This window comes from Lissotriton vulgaris, chromosome 1_1 (genome assembly GCF_964263255.1).
Source record: "Lissotriton vulgaris chromosome 1_1, aLisVul1.2, whole genome shotgun sequence".
In the NCBI taxonomy this organism is placed as follows: Eukaryota; Metazoa; Chordata; class Amphibia; order Caudata; family Salamandridae; genus Lissotriton; species Lissotriton vulgaris.
In genome coordinates, this window is record NC_141685.1 from 237,142,069 (window position 1) to 237,153,656 (window position 11,588).

General features: G+C 46.8%; 2 non-coding genes across 2 annotated transcripts; one reads left to right on the plus strand and one right to left on the minus strand.

Moving 5' to 3' along the window:
- Positions 1-9,222: 9,222 nt before the first annotated feature.
- TRNAV-CAC (transfer RNA valine (anticodon CAC)) lies at positions 9,223-9,295 on the minus strand. The gene has a single exon. It is a non-coding gene; the product is annotated as a tRNA-Val (tRNA).
- Positions 9,296-10,239: 944 nt separating this feature from the next.
- TRNAL-CAG (transfer RNA leucine (anticodon CAG)) lies at positions 10,240-10,322 on the plus strand. The gene has a single exon. It is a non-coding gene; the product is annotated as a tRNA-Leu (tRNA).
- Positions 10,323-11,588: the final 1,266 nt, after the last annotated feature.

The window sequence follows — 11,588 nt, forward strand, 5'->3', positions numbered from 1 at the left end:
GTAGGTTTTGCCACTCACATGCACTGTTTGTTCCGCCAATGACAATATCACACAAGGATCGGCAAAGCAAATAGGTCTGGCCTATCCGAGATCTACTGACAATGTGTCATACATTTCCTCCATGTTGTACACCAGCTGGTGTGCAAAAAAAAACGCTGTGACGCAGATTGTTGCTGCGTCATGACAGTTTTTAAAAATAACTTTCAGACACAAAGGGGGACTAGGATGTCTCAGTCACAGGGTCCACAACACCTTTGAAAAACACAGTTTCAAATATGTCATTTATGCCAGCACCTGTACTCTCTGTACTTTCTGAAATGCTGTTAACCAGGCTCGTGGGGCATCTCCATGACAACAGACAGAGGTATCTTATCTATCAAAAGCCAATAGCCGCCCACGGTCTAACTCCTTAATAAACGCATTTTTAAACAGCTTTTAATATCCCATCTCTGTGACCACAAATCATAATCCTGTAAACATACAATTCTTTCACATGTCAGATACAGAACCCTGTTATTGCGCAGTTACAGATGCATTTGCTACTTCATGGTGTATGGTGTGTCCTGTAAATCAGGTGTGTCCAGGAGTTTCAGACTAATGCCAGATTTGCATGCAGCACACGCGCAGGATATGCAAATGAGTTCAATGTAGGTTCAATATACGCTGATACTGCCCAGTGAAAATATGACTCCCATTGGAACAATGAAATGCTGAGTGCTCCGTTGATGGCAACGGAGTGGCTCTGGGCCAATAATGGCTGTTACAGACCTTGTGCGTTAACACGCCAAAGTTTGCCACATTGTTTCTCTCAGTTTAATGTTGAACATGTGAGGAATGCTCTCGGAGCGTTATAGCCCTTCTCCCTCTGGCTTTACCAGTCATTAAATGTCCTTCACATGATTATCAGCCTCCGTCTGTGGTTTATACCTAAATCCTGGGTAGAGTTATTTTAACAGTTAATTTAGCCTCAGCCGGGAGGTAATCCTAGAATAGTGCAACAAGCCAGGGCCAGGAGTGTGAGCCTAAAATACCAGTTTGAACACTTGAGGGCCGGGGTGACCACATTACAATACAGATTACTATAGCAGCCATCATAGGGCTGGGGTTTCATTTATTGGAGCACCATGTCTGCCAATGGCCCATGGGCGTGCAAGCTAACACGTCATATGTACGCAGAGACAGACAGGCATTTTTATTCTGATATCTAGATGTAGGGTTTTTAGTATAACCAGGAAAATTGGCGCTCAGACCAGTAGGCGTTGTGTTTACTATGCTCAGAATATGCACGGTGCTGCTAGGACGGGGGTATTACCATACAACCCCCCTAAGTGTGTGAGTCGAAGAACCCACATCAGTAATGAGAACACAGTCCCGGGCACAGGTATTGGGGCTATGACAATGGTATAAAAGTCTTGTTTAGATCAAATTGCCGCGGTTGACACCAGTATGTTGTTCAGAGTTATTTAATGAAGCAACAACAAAATAAAAAGCCGACATGTGTTTCATCACAAAGGGAATTGTCCTGTGACTCTCCAGGGTTGTGTGGCATTGTGAAAAAAGAGAAAATGGTTCCACAGGGCCGGTGTTAATTCCAACACGGCCTGGGGTTTGAGGAGGACCGAGTGGTGAGTGATGAAGTAGGGTGCCGGAGGAACTCCAGCGAGTGGTATACACGTCTCAAGTGCAGCGTGTAGAGGAGATGGCGAGGGAGCGGGAGTATGAGCCGCCTTGGGGTAGAATGGCATAAAGTCCGATATCTCATGTAGATACCCAGGGGCGAGTGCGCCAAACTACGGGTTAACTTTGAAGGCCTAGGTACACTGTGAATAGGATCATCCAGTGTCTTGTGAGAGAGCGAGATGGAGGGTGCACTGTGCTGCGGCAGAATGATCAGATGCCTGAGTGCATCGTGTTGATAGCCATCCAGGATATGGGAGGGAGCGAGAAGGCGGGTGCGCTGTGCTGATGTCCGTGTGTTGGAGGCCGTAAGACACTGGTTCTGTATCAACTTCCAGTCGATGCACTCAGGCGTCAGTGTTGTTTCATACCTGCTGTGTCGCTTCCCCCAACAACATTCTCTATGTTCCTTCTGCCAGTGCTTAATTTGAGCCTGTGGTTTCCAGTGCTGGCACCTGCACTTTAATTATCAGAGGGTACTTAATTTCCAGAACCTGCATTTATGACAGCTGCCACATGGTGGTGCTGTTTGTACAATTTAAACAAGAGCAGAAAAACAGCAGTTTGTTAATTCAATAAATATTACAAACAACTAATACCTGCCACTGAAGCCATTCTTAAAGTTTTGGTGGCCTTGAACTGTCTGAATTGTCACAATTGTAGCAGTGTGATGGTTAGTAGTTGTGAAAGTACAGTGACAATGTGTGGTGCAAACTGCGATAGTCTCCTAGTGAGAGCCCCAGCACTAATTTGTTTCCAAATTAAGCACTGCTGTTCTGCCCCACCCATGTTGCTTCTATCCACCCCTGCTCTCTGTATAGCCCCCCCACCCCCCACTAACACCCTCTTTCAAAGTGGGTGATATGTGTGTCTATTACAGAAATCATTTTGTAGACAATTGTTGTGTTTATGTTTTATGCAACATCCATAAAATAGATGAAATCAGGACCTCACATTTGGGAAATTGGAGGGTGTCACAAAGGTTATTTGCAATAATATAAGTAAGCTGCTGCTGTGTTACAATACTGAGAACACATCACAATCCCTGAATATTACATGTAAACACTTTTAGAATTTGGACGTCAGTGACCCAGCCAAAGAAAGAGCAATTATAAAGTCCAAACTGTTCCTCACAGGGGCCCCCGAAATATGCTTGGTCCGAGGCCCCCAAAATCCTTAAGATGTCCCTGTGCCAATGCTTGTTGTGTTGATGTCACTGCCAGCCCTCCTAACTTCACTTGTCAAACAAAACAATTTTAGAAGCGGCTCCGCACTCACTGAGTGCAAATAAATATTTAAGAACACAAAGAAACAGAAGTCATAGAGGCGGCCGGAGTTTCCTCCTCTGCTCACAGCGCCTCTTAGTGGTCCCTTGCCAGAGTGCATTACACTGCACAGCCCTCATTTCACAACAGGCGACACAGAGACACGTTTACAAAGTGACGTATTCCCTCTTCATGAAGGCACACTCGGAATGAGACATTGATAAACTTAATTAAACGTCTCTCTAGCAGTTGCCTGCTGCGCTTCCTCCCAGCTGAAGGTGTTGTGAAGGTTTGTAAACACGCATTAATATTATCGCACGGATAATGAACTGCCACGTCACCACTATATGGTTCATTCTGAGGTGCCTCGCTTGTGAGTTTACACAGATTTACATGTAAGTCCTAGCTTTTACAAAAATAAACACCCTTTCGCTGAGTGGCTGTCAATTAAATTAAAAGGCTCCGATTCATAGCGTTTGGCTTCAAAGCGCTCGATCGGCATGGGAGGAATCTACCATCACCATGCACCTATTAGGGCGCTGCGAGCGCCAATGACGCCCTGTGAGGTATAGTGTCAGCGAAGGGAGAGAAAAAATAGAAGAATTAATTCGTGTAATGTTTGCAACGGATAAGTAGAACAGTCTTAAAGTCAACATAAAAGTGATATCCGCCCGAATAGGGACTTGAACCCTAGACCCTCAGATTAAAAGTCTGATGCTCTACCGACTGAGCTATCCGGGCTCATTCAAAGGATCTGCGATCATTTTATGTTAAGGTGGGTTTCTCCGCTGTTGTTTGTACTTTGAAATATTTTGTGAGTGATATTCTTTTTGGGGGTGTGGGGGGCTCCCATCATTCCCTTCCATAAATGTATCATGTTTTCGTTTGAACTCACAGTCAGGAGCCATCCGCCTCATGGAAGCCACCCTGAGTCTCTTTTCCTGACCCTCTCTCTATTGACACCTTTTTCGTGTTCTTCACCTTTGATTCTGTGGCAGGACCGGAGGCTTCTGATTATGCTTTCTCATTTCTTTACTGCACAAACAGCAGCCAATGAAAGTAAAACTACAATGGTAAAAACAACATTTCCCATGAGGCTTTGAACCAGGCCTCCAATAATAATAACCAATCACAGTAGTAATAAGCATATAAAGTACAGAGACACTAAATTGGCCTCCTCTTTCTTTGCTGCTCCGCAGCCCAGATAAGTGCTCTTTATCTTATAAGCTTTTACTTCTGCATTGCAGGCCTCATGTGTTTGATATCGCCTTTGGCGTATGTATTTGGCTATAATTATTGATTCTGTGTATATATTTTGCATTGTTTTTTCTCTCCTTGTATGTGATGCGTATACCGTTATTGCAGTTCCAGGATCTACGACACTAACGGTTTCATTTTCTTCCCGACTCTGGAGCTGGGCCTCTCCGGCCCACTCCGTGTTCCCTAATTAGTTTTTGGAGCGCGTGTTGCGCCAGTAGGCCCCGTTTTCTCTCTTCCTTCGCTGCTTGACCCGCGGCCGCCTGAGTAGTGGTCCGCGATTACGAAGGACATAGTCCCGCCCTCGGAGAAGGAGGCGCGTGACGGAGCCCTTTGGGGCCCAGCGTACGCCTTCAGGGCTTGAAAAGGATTGATCAGGCGCTCAGAGCGTGCCAGGATAAGGTCCTTGACCTTTCAGGGCCGTTGGTCAAGATCTTGGAGCTGGCCCTCCAAGCCCAAGAGACTGGGGATGCCATTCACCTCGAAGTCCTAGCGGGCTGGGCGCAACGTGCCATCTGCATGCTGGGGAACGCCAATTGTGCTTTAGCTTCTGAAAGACGGAAGTCAGTCTTGGTCCGAATTGATCCTCAGTTGGTAGAGTTGGCTTCTTCGGAGCCAGGTCCTTTGGCGGAAGGACAGTTGTTTGGCGACAACTTTGTGAAAGATATTGCAAAATTCGTTAACACCTTTGCTTCCCTGGATAAATCCCAAGCTTCCTTGAAGAGGGTATTGCATCAGGTCTCTAATAGGGCCGGCCGTGGCAGAGGACGCTCGACCGGCCGCTATTCGAACACCAGTCCTCAAAGAGGATACGCCCCTAGGCATTGCAGAGGATACACGCAAGAGCCGGACAAGGACGGTTTCTACCCTTCGAGATCCCGCGGTTTCAGAGGCCGCTATAATCGAGGTGTCAACAGAGGTTACAAGAACTTCGACAATCAATCCTCTGGTAAGTCCCATGTGTCCCTTGGCCCCTTTAGGGGGCAGGTTGCGTCACTTTGTGATGAATTGGACGAGTCTCACTTCAGATGCTTGGGTCCTGCAGACCGTGCAAGGCTACCAAATAGAGATGTTAGAATGTCCCCTTCAACCCTTCCCCCCTCATCCTCTCCTTTTTTCCCGTCTAGAACAGAGTTTTATCGACTCAGAACTGGAAGAATTGTTAGCCAAAAGGGCTATTGCTGTTGGACCCTTCATTCCCGAAGGGTTTTTCAGCAACGTCTTCCTGGTTCAGAAGAAGGGAGGCGGTCAACGCCTGGTTTGAAATTTAAGAGACTTCAATCCCTACGTCACTTATCAGCACTTCAAGATGGAGGGTATCCATCTGTTACGAGATCTTCTATTGGAAAACGACTGGATGGTCAGTCTAGATTTGAAAGATGCCTTTCTAACAGTCCCCATCTGCCCCTCTCATCAGAAATTCTTGCAGTTTCCTTGGAAAGGGCAGTGGTACCGATACAAGGGTGCTCCCCTTTGGTCTGTCCTCAGCCCCTTGGGTATTCACCAAGCTCCTCAAACCGGTGATCTCTCGCCTCCGAGAGATGGGAGTGCGCCTCATCGTCTATCTAGACGACATGCTCATTCTAGCCCAAGATCGGTCCCTTCTTCTCTCCCATCTGGAGTGGACGACGTCCCTCCTACAGAATCTGGGGTTCGTCATCAACACCAAGAAGTCGGTGATGATACCGAGCCAGCAGATGGAGTTTTTAGGTTTTCTGATAGACTCTGTGTCAGCTTAACTTCTTCTCCCTCATCACAAGATCAGGTCCATCAAGAGGGAAATAGTTTCCACTTTGACCAAGGAGAAGATCTCCTTACGTGTGCTAGCAAGGATTGTGGGCCTCCTGGCTTCGTCTATCCAGGCCATTTTCCCGGGACCCCTGCATTACAGAGCCCTGCAGAGACTAAAAATCTTTTATTTACAGAGAAAATTTCACTACGACCACCTTATTTCTCTTTCTCCCAAAGCCCGAGAGGAGCTTCAGTGGTGGCTGGATCAAATGTCGGCCTGGAATGGCCGAGTGATCTTCGGCGCAGCCCCAGACGTGGTTATTGAATGAGATGCCAGTCAATGGGGCTGGGGCACTCGATGTGGAGACTTTACCACAGGAGGACGGTGGTCAGCGGACGAGCTCTCTCTACACATAAACTGCCTGGAGTTGCTGGCAGGGTCCTTTGCCATCAGGTCTGTCTCACCGCTGAAGAGCAATTGTTGTATACTCCTTCGAATGGACAATGTCTCAGCGGTGAGATACATCAATCGATTAGGGGGGACGAAGTCTCGTATGTTGGTTCACATTGGGAAGGAATTTTGGCACTTTTGCCTGGATCGCGAGATCTCTGTGGTGGCAGAATACCTTCCGGGGAAATTCAATCAAGTGGCGGATTGGAATTCCCGATTTCTTTGGGATTTTAGCGACTGGAGGCTGCATCCGTCGGTGTTTGCTCAGATCATGACTATGCGAGGCCCTTGTCAGATAGACCTGTTTGCCTCTCGCCTCAATGCCCATCTTCCCCTGTTTTACAGATAGAGACCGGATCTGATGGCGATGGGAACGGACGCGTTCCTTCACCATTGGGGGCGACGGAGGAATTATGCTTTTCCTCCGTTTGCACTGATCCCGAGAGTGGCGGCCTTGGTGCGCCGGCAGAAAGCAACAGTAGTGTTGGTGACTCCGTTTGGTCGACTCAGTTGTGGTTTCCCACGCTGCTGGAGTTGTCTGTGGACCTTCCCTTCCGGCTCCCAGTATTCCCGACGCTTCTGCAGGACCCAGTGGGCGCTTGCCACCCCTTAATCCTGCAGAACCAGTTGACCTTGATGGTATGGACGCTCTCCGGAGACATGAGTGCCTTGCAGGCCTTTCATGAGAAGCTTTCAGCTTTATGCAACAAGCTTGGGCTCCTTCTACCCGGAAACGATACTCTGCATCTTGGAAGAAATGGGTGGGTTGGTGCCTTCCAAAACAGGTGGATCTCGTGGGATCAAATGTGACTGATGTGCTGAATTTCCTGTCTGAATGTGCTGCTTCAGGCCTTGTTTACAGGTCGGTTAATAATTTCAGATCGGCAATTTCAGCCGGGCACGATCACATTGATGGTAAGCCTGTGGGGATGCACCCCTTGGTTTGTAAGTTGCTTAAAGGTGTGCGTGTGGCAAATCCTCCTCGACCCAGGTATTCCACACTTTGGGATGTTACTAAAGTTCTTTCACTGTTGGAAACCTGGCCCGATAATGGTGATTTATCCTTGAAACAGCTCTCTGCTAAGCTTACTATGTGGCTTTGTCTCATTTCATGTCGCAGAGTTTCAGATGTTAGAGCTTTAGATTTGGCTGGTAGAATGTTTTCTCCTCAAGGTGTCTCCTTTGTTATCACACAACGAACTAAGACCATGTCACGCTCAGTGGAGTATCCCGCCTTTCCGCATAACAACAAACTGTGTGTGTTGCAGTGTCTCAAATGTTATGAAGAACGTACTAGGGCACACAGGGCTGATCCTTTAGGCCAGTTGTTAATCTCTGTTCAGAAGCCTTTCAAGCCAGTTGCTGCGGCTACATTAGCCAGATGGGGTCGATGGATTATGTCCGAAGCTGGCATCGATATTTCTGTGTATGGCGCTCATTCAGCTAGAGGTGCGATGGCTTCTAAAGTCTATTTACTAGGTTCCCGCTTAGAGGACATCCTGAAAGCGGCTGATTGGTCTTCTGATTCAATGTTTAAAGTGTTTTATTATAAACCTATTCCTCATGTTTCTGATGCTGTGATTGATGAGCTTTGAACCAGCATAATCAGAAGCCTCCGGTCCTGCCATAGAATACAACATTTTCTAGCCATCGCAACAAGAATTTTAGATTCTATTAAGGACATGGAGGCGAGAATTATCCCACCCGTTGGGACAGTTAGATAACTGTAAAGTTGTTCGAAATGATATTGTTTAACAACTTTGTACCCACCCTATGAGAATATATAGTTGGTGAACTCCCTTTTCTCAAACTTCTTTTTATGTTTCAGGAAATGATTCCAACAAGAGTTGAGTGCCTTCATTGGATTGTGTTGCTGTCACTTCCTGGCGGAAGATGTTCTTTGTGGTTATGGATTATTCTCCGTTGAGAATTCTTAAAGGAACTGTTCTCTCCGTTGAGAGTTAAAGACTTTTTCACTATGATAAGACTGCTGTTTGTGCAGTAAAGAAATGAGAAAGCATTATCCTCGCCTCCGTGTCCTTAGTAGAATCTAAAATTCTTGTCGCGATAGCTAGAAAATGTTGTATTCACATAAAACCTGCTTCATACGGGCGGGATATTTTCTCTATCCAGCCCCTGCCTGCTCCGACTGAGTTGCTTTTTCATCTTAAGTTTACTGCATGCAAAGACCTTCAAAAAACACCTTCCCTCCCCCGCTATCTATTAACCCTCAAGTACCGGACGCTCACTTCTACCAAAGCATAAAGAAACATATGGCTCACTGACCATCTGGCAGCCGGAAGACATCACTTACTGGCACTTAAAGGTGCTAAAAACAAACGTATTTATAAGTAACTAAACATTTCCATTACACGCCAATAGCTTTTAACTCTAAAAAATGCGAGACCAATTGCATTGCCAATGCTTGTTTATCTTGGTTGTATTGGGTCCAGCGCTCCCTTGCCTGCCCTCGGCGCTTTAATACTGAGATGTTCAATGCCAGCTTCGCACTCTTGTGGGCACTGTAGATGGATGGAAGCGAGGGCATGTTTGATGCCACGTCTAACATTTCTTCTGTATCTGTCTGACTGGACAGGTAAAACCATATACCTTCAACTCGTTTAGCCCCTATATTGAATACAATTCAGAACATGATTTTGAGTCAGTGTTGTCTTTTGAACAGCACATTCATTGGGAGTGTATGATTTTATCTGTTCTGCAGTCATTAATAACAGTTCACTACCGAAGTAAAATGAAGTCCTCTAACAGTCCCTTTGATAATCACTTTCTTTTCTAAATATATTCTTTAACTTGTCTTTAGTATGTAATTTGTAAAAAATGTGTTTCCGCCCGGTTTCGAACCGGGGACCTTTCCCGTGTGAGGCGAACGTGATAACCACTACACTACGGAAACTCCCATGGATGAGAAATACGGGCCTTCTGCAGATATTGCAGAGCAGCGCACCTAGCATGTGCCGAAAAGTTCTGCTTATAACTCTCAGCTTCAGAAGTCATTTACAAATCTTTTATCGCTACGTGTATTCGCTGTCTTTCTTTGCAATCTGAGTTTTTGCTCCTGTCCTGCTACAGCTAAAAACTTGCTAAGCCCTTTTTCTTCGTAAAAAACAAATATTTTATTCTGACTATTTATGATCAAGCTAACATTTCGCTAGGATTAGTAAGTGCACCGCTCACTTTCGGGGACACCTCGGCTCCGAGTCAGCCGGCGGCAGGTGCATGGGGGGTGTGGGGCTGACCGACCCTTCATGTTTCCAGCGCCCTGAGGCTTCTCAGCCGAAATCCGGGCGCTACAAACCCCGAGCCGGGCTGAGCCTCGGCTGCGGGGGGCAGAGCTTGGCTCAGTGGGGTCTCTGGATCTTGTCTCCTTTGCTGTGAATCCCGCTCAGAACCTGGTTCTTCGTCTTCAGTTTTTTTGTTCAGTTTGAAAAACATGAGACCCCGAAACTGGAGGCAGCCAATGTGTGCAGGGGCTGTGAGGATTGACCGCACCCCGCAACTGTGCAGCCCTGAACCCCGCTCTACCGCGATCTGCCGCCCTGACTCAACTTTCCAGGAACGCTGCAAAGAAAAAAAGATTTCCCCCACAGAAACAAGATGATATTTGTACACAGTATCCCGAGTGTTGGGTGTGGGGGAGTGAATTACGGAGCTGTGTCCAGAGCCGAGCCCACAGTCGAGGCTCTCGGTATTCAGGAGTCATCCTTAGAAACATCTCTGAACCCCACCAGCTCCCTGGACAGGAAGTCTTTTTAACGGCAAAGACGGAAATCCTAAGAGAATCAAACAAGCAGTCATTTTATCAGCTGGGAACCACGCCCCCTGTGCGCTGTTGTGGGAGTCAGGATGGCCGAGCGGTCTAAGGCGCTGCGTTCAGGTCGCAGTCTCCTCTGGAGGCGTGGGTTCGAATCCCACTTCTGACAGCATCAGTTTTTGTGACCTGCAATTTTAGACTTGAATTCAGTGTTTTTTCCAAGCGCCGGCATTTCAGATATTGCAATGCATAACCTACTTTCGTAAATTAGCGCTAAATTCTCTTTTCCGTTGCTTGTTCTAAGTGCCAGCAGGGGGCTCTTGAAACAATAAATCACAGAATCATCTTCTTATCGACTTGAGAGACTGAAAAGTCAACAAGCATTTGCAATGCAATAGGTCTCGCATTATGAAAGTTTGAGCTATTGGTCTTGTAAATGACAATTTTTTATTTATGTGTTGTTTTTGAAAATAGCTAAATGAATAGCTTTGTCATTTTCAATGTCAATAGTTATAACTTTCGCAAAGGTGACACCTATAGCATTTGTAATGAAACATGTTTTGTATTTACGTGACTTAGATGTATTGATATTTCATCTTAAGTTTACTGCATGCAAAGACCTTCAAAAAACACCCGCCCTCACCCGCTATCTATTAACCCTCAAGTACCGGACGCTCACTTCTACCAAAGCATAAAGAAACATATGGCTCACTGATCATCTGACAGCCGGAAGACATCATTTAGGGGCACTTAAAGGTGCTAAAAACAAACGTATTTATAAGTAATTAAACATTTCCATTACACGCCAATAGCTCTAACTCTAAAAAATGCGAGACCAATTGCATTTCCAGTGCTTGTTTATCTTGGTTGTATTGGGCCCAGCGCGCCCTTGCCTGCCCTCAGCGCTTTAGTACAGAGATATTCAATGCCATCATAACATGATTTTTAGGTCTCGCCTCTCAATGCGCATGCGCATTGAGCAGAGCGAGACTATATGGCTTTAAACAGACTTTACCCAACTGGCGATTTGGTGCTGTGCCCGTGCGGTTTTAGGTCAATGCGCAAGCGCATTGACCTAAAATGCGCGTCCACTGCACCAAATCGCCGTCTGTTCCATCAGCCGCACTCCTCCCACACCCCCGCTCCGCCCCCTCCCCTGCCTGCCGGGTCGCATTTCTCCTCCCCCCTCCCCACAGCAATGCCCTCCGTCTTGGCTCGCTAAACTACTCGCTGCCTCCTACCGCTCTCCTTAATCCACTCTCCCTCCTCCCACACCCCCGCTCCGCCCCCTCCCCTGCCTGCCGTGTCACTTTTAAATCTGTATTTTCCCCGAGACACGGCCGGCCGGCCATACTTTCACTTTCACAGCCGGCAGCCGCAGGCCGTGTCTACTTTTAAAAAAAACTTTAAACACAACTCCGGCTGAATGGGTGTT